Source organism: Bison bison, unplaced genomic scaffold (assembly GCF_000754665.1).
Source record: "Bison bison bison isolate TAMUID 2011002044 unplaced genomic scaffold, Bison_UMD1.0 scf7180017864462, whole genome shotgun sequence".
Taxonomy (NCBI): domain Eukaryota; kingdom Metazoa; phylum Chordata; class Mammalia; order Artiodactyla; family Bovidae; genus Bison; species Bison bison.
Window position 1 is genome coordinate 5,656,059 of NW_011495024.1, and position 8,144 is coordinate 5,664,202.

General features: G+C 39.2%; 1 pseudogene; it reads left to right on the forward strand.

Moving 5' to 3' along the window:
- Positions 1 to 1,704: 1,704 nt before the first annotated feature.
- The window catches only part of LOC105003150, a 15,070-nt pseudogene continuing 8,630 nt past the window's right edge, over positions 1,705 to 8,144 (forward strand).

Consider the following 8,144-nt stretch of genomic DNA (forward strand, 5'->3'; position numbering starts at 1 on the left):
CTATTACATTCTGGATTTTATATTAACACAGTGAAACATGGTTTCCAGGAATATAAAATTTTAATAAAAATTTTTTATTGTGATGTCAGGTATAAAGTAAAGATTATTATTATTTTTTTTTTAGTAATACTTCCTTGGCATTATATTTCTTTCATTGTTTAACTGAATGAAAATTATCTAATACAAGTTACCCTCTGTTTCTTCTAATGTTTGAAAGGAATGGAATGGGTTTATAGTAATAGTCATTAAAAATGAGAATCATTTCAAATGTAAAATTTATCATTTTAAAAGAAATGAATGATTTCATAAAAATTTGTACTCATTTTAGCATTAAGTATGTGTTTTAGGAATAGATTTCCTGCTAGTTTATTTCAAGCAGAAATATTCATTGCCTTTTCAATATTAACCTCTTTTTACCATGTTAAATTATTCAATCTCTCCTTGATTTGAGACTGAGAATTGAGCAAATCAGTTAACACACACACAAAAATTGCTTAAATGCAGAGCTTAGACATTAGAAGTCATTGTTATTTTGAAACTTTTAATTTTCAATGAATAAAAATACTTTTGGGCTTCCTTGTAGCTCAGACAGTGAAGAATTTGCCTGCAAAGCAGGAGACCTGGGTTCAATCCCTGGATTGACAAGATTCCCTGGAGAAGGAAGTGGCAACCCACTCCAGCATTTTTGCCTAGAAATCCCACAGACAAGAGTAGCTGGTGAGTTACAGTACCTGGGATTGCAAAGAGTTGGACACGATTGAGATCTGAGACTGAGAATTGAGAAGATCAGTTAACACAAAGCATTTGCATAGACTCAGGGCTTAGATGTTGGAAGTCTTTGTTATTTTGAAACTTTTAATTTTCACTTAGCCTTAATGTTAACTTCTGAGTCACTGAATTAGTCAATTCTATCAATAATCACCTATTGTTATATGGTAAGCACGGTGCTAGGCCCTATGGGTGTTGAACAAGACTAACTACTAGACCTCAGGAAACTTACAATTTAATGGCAAAGAGAGTAAAAAAGAAATTAATTTAGCATCATAACTATATGTAGCTAAAAAAAGAAATTAAATCTGTTTACCTTTAACAGAAATAGTTTTTATGGGAACAACAATGGAGACCACAGAGATTAGGAAGGAAGTCTGGTGGTTTAGTCGATATGTCATGTCCTACTCTTGTGACCCCATGGACTGTAGCCTGCCGGGCTCCTGTGTCCATGGAATTTCCAGGCAAGAATACTGGAGCGGATTGCCATTTCCTTCTCCAGGGGATCTTCCCGACCCAGGAATCGAACCCAGGTCTCCTGCATTGCAGGCAGATTCCTTACCAACAGAGCTATGAGGAAAGCCCTAAGAACCTTAATTTTTAAAATCCAAAGGAACCAAGGGCCGATGTTTCTGCAGATGGAATTTTGGACACAGTCGCTGGCTTAGTCACAACTTGATGATTGCTTTACCACTGGTAGAGTCTTATTGAGTCCACTGCTGGTGCTGTGAGTGATTTCTCATCTTCCCCTGCAAGTTGGTGTCACCCATTCAAGATTGAAACTCAAAGAGGAGTACAAGTTTGACTGAACTTAAGTAAGGCATCCCATGCCCTGTGTGTCAAAGAGAAGGGAGAAAATGTTTTCCCCACGTGGTCCTGAGGTTGGATCCAAGGCTAAAGTTCTCATCCTGAGTCAAGAGGAAGGAGCTTGTGCTGATGAAGCAGCTTGAAGAAAGCAAGGTGGCTTGGACCATGTTGAGGTAAGTCCAACTCTTATTCATGTAAATTTGACATAAGAGGAGAAAAATGCAATTTTTCAGTATCTGCTTCAGCTCTGTTCCCATTATCTCATCCTTTGTAACCACTGTCCTTGATTTCTTCTGTATCTGCCTAGAAATTTTTTCTCTAATCAAGGAAACATGAATGTAGAGTTTCATTTTCTCCCCCCTTTACACATATCAAAACATATTACACCACAGTTCTATACCCTGCTTTTTGTATTTACTGTATCTTGGAACTCTATCTCTAGCATAGGTATCTTCTTCCTCCTTTTTCAGTTTTATACATGATCATGCTGCTGCTGCTAAGTCGCTTCAGTCCTGTCCAACTCTGTGCGACCCCAGAGATGGCAGCCTACCAGGCTCTTCTGTCCCTGGGATTCTCCAGGCAAGAACACTGGAGTGGATTGCCATTTCCTTCTCCAATGCATGAGAGTGAAAAGTGAAAGTGAAGTCACTCAGTTGTGTCCGACTCTTCGAGATCCCATGCACTGCAGCCCACCAGGCTCCTCCGTCCATGGGTCTCTCCAAGCAAGAGCACTGGAGTGGGGTGCCATTGCCTTCTCCATACCATCATGGATTAGCATAATTTATTTATCTTTAAATTACTTAGAATTTAAAATAAACTAATTTAAAATATAAGTTAAATTATCATAATTTAAGATAAATCAATACATTATTGACATCTAAGTTTGTTCGTCAACCTTTGGTCATCACAGTTTTTGCAATGAATATTCAGAAGTCATTTTGCAAGGGTGTGTATACATCTAGGTATAGATATTGGGGAGGTATAGGGAAGCCTGGCATGCTGCAGTCCATGGGGTCGCTAAGTGTTGGACATGACTGACCGACTGAACTGAACTGAAAGTAACAATCCTCAAACTCTCCCTGGTAGCAGTAAACATCAATTACTCTGGATAAAATAAAAAAAAAAAAAAATCCCTCATTTTAGAATTGTTTTGAAGTTTTACTGCACTCCTGACATAGTACTCAGCAAATTGCTGACTATGGAATTAACCTAATATGGCCTTATGGAAATAAATAGATAAGGAACAGAAAGCTATAAAATCTTTGAATTGGTGGACATCCTTGAAGATTTTCCAGTGCCTCTGATATAAGGTAATTTACTCTGGATTTTGACTGCTGTTCTAAAGTTTACCTCTCAGTTCAGTTCAGTAACTCAGTTGTGTCCAACACTTAGCGACCCCATGGACTGCAACATGCCAGGCTTCCCTATACATCCCCAACTCCCGGAGTCTACTTAAATGCATGTCCATTGAGTTGGTGATGCCATCCAGCCATCTCATCCTCTGTCGTCCCCTTCTCCTACCATCAATCTTTGCCACAATCAGGGTCTTCTCTCATGAGTCAGTTCTTTGCATCAGATGGCCAAAGTACTGGAGTTCCAGCTTCAGCATCAGTCCTTCCAATGATTATTCATGACTGATTTCCTTTAGGATGGACTGGTTGGAACTCCTTGCAGTCCAAGGGACTCTCAAGAGTCTTCACCAACACCACAGTTCAAAAGCATCAATTCTTCGGTGCTAAGCTTTCTTTATAGTCCAGCTCTCACATCCATACATGACCACTGGAAAAACCATAGCATTGACTAGATGGACTTTTGTTGGCAAAGTAATGCCTCTGCTTTTTAACATGCTGTCTAGGTTGCTGCTGCTGCTGCTGCTAAGTTGCTTCAGTCATGTCCGACTCTGTGCGACCCCAGAGATGGCAGCCTACCAGGCTCTTCTGTCCCTGGGATTCTCCAGGCAAGAACACTGGAGTGGATTGCCATTTCCTTCTCCAATGCATGAAAGTGAAAAATGAAAGTGAAGTCACTCAGTCGTGTCCAACTCTTAGTGACCCCATGGACTGCAGACCACCAGGCTCCTCTGTCCATGGGATTTTCCAGGCAAGAGTACTGGAGTGGGGTGCCAGTGCCTTCTCCAGCTATCTAGGTTAGTCATAGTTTTTCTTCCAAGGAGGAAGTGTCTTTTAATTTCATGGCTGCAGTCACCATCTACAGTGATTTTGGAGCCCTCCAAAATAAAGTCTGTCACTGTTTCCATTGTTTCCCCATCTGCTTGCCATGAAGTGATGGGACCAGATGCCATGATCTTAGTTTTCTGATTGTTGAGCTTTAAGCCAACTTTTTCACTTTAGTGAAACTTGTTACTTTAGTGTCATCCTTACAAGTTATAGATGCCAGCTGAACTTCATTCCCGAAATTTGAAAAACATTCCCTAGAGCAGGGCACAAATAAATGTAGGTCCATTTGATGGCAAAACATGAACTTCTAGATTGCAGCTCTTACAGGACTTTTAAATGGGCTAGAATACCAGTATCTCAAGCCCAACAGAACTGAAAAACAAAGCCATCTGTTCATTGATCATGTGCTATGATATGAACAGTACCTAAATCCTTACAAGAACAACAAATGACATCCTTAATCAAAATAGATTTTTTTTTGTTTTTTTTTTCTCCCTATAATTCATTATATTTTGTCTTAGTTTTCTGTGCACTTTTTATTGAGTTATAGTTTGTACAACAAAACACAACTACATTTTCCTTTTAAATTAATTTTATTAATATGCTATGTCATGAAACAAAATATTTTCATTTTAAGGGCAATTATTTAACTTTTGAGAAGTAATGTGCTCAGATGCTCAGTTGTATCTGATTCTGTGACCCCATGGACTGTAAGCTGCCAGACTCCTCTGTCCATGGGATTCTCCAGGCAAGAATAACTGTAGTGAGGTGCCATTTCCTCATCCAGGGGATGGAAGTATGGAAGTATTAACAGTAGTCTAATCAAAATGGCAAATATTAATTGAATATGCTATCTCCCAGGTGCCATACTAAATGCTATAAGTACATTGTTTCCTCTAATCCTTGTGATAACCCAGACAAAGAAATGGGGACTCAGAGATGCAAGGTAAGTTATCCAAGGTTACATGGGTAGTAAATGGTAGAACAGGGACCAAACCTAGATTCATCTTACTTCAGGACTTGTGTTTTTTACTATTGTGCTATGTGACAAAATGTGGATAAAAATAGATTGATACAGTCAAAATCTTTTAAAGTGTATTTGGTATAATATAATTCAAAATGCTCTTTATTCAACTTATTTTTATTTTAATCTATGAACATAAAGTCACCAGCACTTGGATGCTTATGTCCACTTGGAATGGTCCTATAAACCTAAAGCACAACTATACAGTTCCTTCTAGATCAGCCTCTGTGACAGTCAGTCACATTATCTTGATCTGTCCACATGATCTATATGTCATTTATCTAATGATTAGAACTGTCTGATCCTTGAGACCAGTGACAGCCATGGAGTGATCACTTTGAAAATATGGAAAAATAATTTGTCATTTCAGAATTTTGTCAAGTATATATATCATGTAATATGCTTCCCTTAACATATGAATATTCAAAACCCAGAAAGATTTCCATCATCAGGAGTACCTGCATGTTCCTTTGTCCCCTTTGTAATAGATGGAGCACTGCCCCTTGAGGTCCTTAACACCATGCAACCACTAATCTGTTGGCCAGCAGAGATCAGCTTTGCTTTTCTAGAATCACATATTAATGAAAGTCATGGAATATGCAGTCTTCTGTGTTTTGCTTTTTTCTCTCTTTCAAAAAAGAAATTCTCTTGAGATTTATCCATGTGGCTCATTATCAATTTATAAATCTTTGAGGTGCTTAGTTATATCTCCTGCACATTTAAATAAAGCTGCTGTCTTATTAAGTTGTAGACATTATATAGTTTTCAGAAATATGTATTAAAATATTTTCTCATCTGTAACAACTTTTCACCAGAATTTAGAAGTTGTTATTTTTGATGAAGTCCAATTCGTCATTTATTTTCCTTATATGCCCCAAATAAGATAGCTCTGCCTATTTTAAATTAAAAAACAAATTGCTTCTTGCTAAAAGTTTTATAGGCATAGGTTTTAGGTTTAATGATCCATTTTCATTTCATTTTTCTGTATGATGTGAGGGAAAGATTCTAATTTGTTTTTTTCCATCCCAAATGATATCCATTTATTTTGGCACCCTTCTTTGAAAGGCTTTAATTTTCCCATTAAATTACCTTGGCACCTTTGTTAAAAATCAACTGCACACATATGTACACTTTACTTTTTTAACGCTTTCTGATCCATTGATCTATTACCAATTTGCCTTCATTCCTATAGTCTGTTAAAAACTGAAATAAAATAGTATAAATCCACCTGCTACAAATATGTTTTACTTTTGTAAAATCGTTTTGGCTATTGTAGGTCCTCTTTATCCCTATATCCTTTTAAAAATCAACTTACAAATTTCTACAAAACAAATCATGCTTCGATTGAGACCACATTGAATCTATTGGTCAATATAAGGACAATTGATATCCTAATATTTTTCAAACCAGGAACATGGTACATATCTGCATTAATTTAGGTCTTTAATTTCTCTTTGCAATTAAAGTTTTACAGTTTTCAGTATACAAATCTTGCACATATTTTGTTAAATAACTCCTCAATTTTTTTTCTTTAATTTTGGGTTTTTGTTAAATAACTGCTCGAGGGGGGTGGTCCTAAGATGGCAGAGGAATAGAACGGAGAGACCACTTTCTCCCCCACAAATTCATCGAAAGAACATTTGAACGCTGAGCAAATTCCACAAAAAAACTTCTGAATGGTGGCAGAGGACATCAGGCACCCAGAAAGGCAGCCCATTGCCTTATAAAGGAGGTAGGACAAATTATAAAAGATAAAAAGAGAGAAAAAAGAGGTCGGGACAGAGATCCATCCTTGAAAGGGAGTCTTAAAAGAAAAGTTTCCAAACACCAAGAAATACTCTCACTGGCAGGTCTGTGGGGCATCTTGGAATCTCAGAAGGCAACATAACCAGGAGGAAAAATAAATAAACAAATAAAACGCACAGATTACCTGCCTAAGGGCAACTCCCAGCGCTCTGGCAGCAGCCACCAGCAAGCAGGGGCTGAACAGGGAGGCGCGGGCTGCATTGCTTAGCGTAAGGACCTGGCCTGAATGCCCTGAGGGCAATCTGAGGGAACTAACATAAGATAGCAACCCAAATTGTGGATAGCCAGAGAGAGAGAGAAAAAAAGAGAGAGAGAGAGAAAACTATCCCGTGAAAAGCCCTAACCAGAGGCACTGACAGGCCCGCTCACAGAACAAAGGACTGAGCGCTAGCTGCGGACTGGCCCATCTCTCACCAGGGACAAACAGGCAGGGGGCAGCCAGAGCCAGAAAGGGGCAACCACGGCCCCAGAGAGGCATCCTCTACCAAACTGCAAACAGGCTCCATAGCTAACCAAGAGTTCTTGGGATTCTGGACGGTTGACATCTGCCAGGAGGGTCACAGCCAGAGATTATCTCCTTAAAAGAGACACGCAGCACACCTGAGAAGGTGCACCCGTTGTAAACCCAGAAAACTGAGCTGCTGGGATGGGGCAGGTGATAAGATGCATCGCCCACCTGGGGGTGACTGCTCTCACCAAGCACCTGGGCACCTCAGCTGCTCAAACCTGGAAAGGGCACAAAATGCAGGCCCAATTGAGTCTGCGCCTTTGTGGAGTACCCAAGAACCTGAACCTGAGTGGCTTAGGCCTGGAAAGTGCATGCAACCCAGGGCCGGCCTCAGACAGTTCCCAGCAGAGCAACCTAGAGCCTAAGAAATGTAGACCATGAAAGCACACACACCACTGAGTGGGGACACACCCAGTGTGCTGAAACACTGTGAGCACTTCCCACACACACCAGTGATATTTGTTTGCAGTGTTCCTCCCTCCCCACAGCACGACTCAACAAGTGAGCCTAAATAAGTGACCACCTTCGCCCCCTTGTGTCAGGGCGGAAATTAAACACTGAAGAGACCAGCAAACAGAAGAAGCTAAAATAAACAGAGGGAACCACTTTGGAAGTGACAAGTGCAACAGATTAAAACTCTGTAGTTAGCACCAACTACATTGAAAGGGGGCCTATAGAACTTGAGAAGTGTAAGCTGGATCAAAGAACTATCTGAAACTGAGTTGACCCCACACTGTCCACAACAGTTCCAGAGAAATTCCTAGATATATTTTTACTAGTATAATTTTTTAATTAAAAAAAATAAACTTATTTTTAATCCTCTATTACTCCTTTAATTTTTGTTTTTATAATCTACTATTACCTTGCCAAAGGAGAAAAGGAAAGATATAAACATCTGAATGCAGAGTTCCAAAGAATAGCAAGAAGAGATAAGAAAGCCTTCTTCAGCGATCAATGCAAAAAAATAGAGGAAAACAACAGAATGGGAAAGACTAGGGATCTCTTCAAGAAAATCAGAGATACCAAAGGAACATTTCATGCAAAGATGGGCTCA